Source organism: Nannospalax galili, unplaced genomic scaffold (genome assembly GCF_000622305.1).
Source record: "Nannospalax galili isolate Female #2095 unplaced genomic scaffold, S.galili_v1.0 scaffold1180, whole genome shotgun sequence".
Lineage (NCBI taxonomy): Eukaryota > Metazoa > Chordata > Mammalia > Rodentia > Spalacidae > Nannospalax > Nannospalax galili.
The window spans coordinates 292,513-293,793 of NW_008346550.1; positions in this window are offsets into that span (position 1 = coordinate 292,513).

A 1,281-nucleotide genomic window follows, 5' to 3' on the forward strand; every position below is an offset into this window, starting at 1 on the left:
TCCAGCCCTGCCCTCACGTTCCTCTACTTCCCAGGTTCTGCAACACCCGCCAGCCTCTTTCTGGGGCTGATAGCCTTTTTATGGGGCTCCGAGGCTTACCTTTACTCTCCCTGATCCTTTGCATCCAGTACAACCCAGCTACTCAATCCACTCCAAGGGAAATCTTGGGGATTATTCCCACCCCATCTGCCTTTGATCCCTGCATGGCATGGCCATGGCCAGGATCTCAGGTCAGTCCAATACCCAAGTTCCTGAGGCCAAAATCATTCTTAGAAGATTCCAGACTTAAGGAGAAAGTCTGAAAACTTCTGACCCACATTGGAATTGGGCCACCGCCGAACTCCTGAAGACAAAAATCAATCCGCCCATGACAATATAAAGTAAAAAGAGAGAACCAGAAGCTTAGATGAACGAGCTCTTCATACCCAAAAAGTACATTTTCCAATTGAAATACAACTATATATAGAATCAAAGCTAATATTTACTTGAGAGAGGGCATGTGATATTTTTGTCTTTCTAGGTCTGGGTTACCTAATTTAGGATGCTTACTTCCACTTTCATCCATTTACATGTGGATCTCATAGTTAAGTTTTAGTTAAAAGCCAAATGCTGCTGCCCTCAGGCCTCTCTTGGGGTAAGTCTATCTCGCGGACTTCTGCGCCTTGACTTCCCCAGCCGCGTTCACCCTTCCATCTCCCCAGCTGTTCTCTACTCCTAGCTTGGGCCACGTGCCATTCCTAGTCTTGGGGCCCTAATTGACAATATACTAGGGCACAAAACAAAGCTCAGCAAACACAAAAAAGATTGAAATAATTCCATGTGTTCTATCAGACCACAATGCAATAAGGAGCACTGCCTCTGGACCCGGCCCCAACCTCACCGCTCTCTGCTTCCCTGGACCTGCACCACCCACTAACTCTCCTGGCCTGCTCTCCTATCCTCAGGCCTCTTGGGGTGGTTCTATCACGGAACCCTCCACACCTTGACTCCCCCAGCCTCATTTGCCCTTCCATCGCCCCCACTGTTCTCTGCTCCTGGTTTGGGCCCTGCGCCATTCCTGGTCTTGGGTCCCCAGACACCTGGGGAACTGGTGCTGCTTCCTGATCCTTTTCACCCAGGCCAGTTGGTGCCTTCCTTGGGCTCCAGGAGCAGTGCTTCGGGACTTGGCCCCGCCCTCATCTCTCCCTGCTTCCCTGGACCTGCACCACCAGCTAATTCTCCTGGCCTGCTCTCCTGCCCTCAGGCCTCTCTTGGGGTAAGTCTATGGCGCAGCCCTCCGTG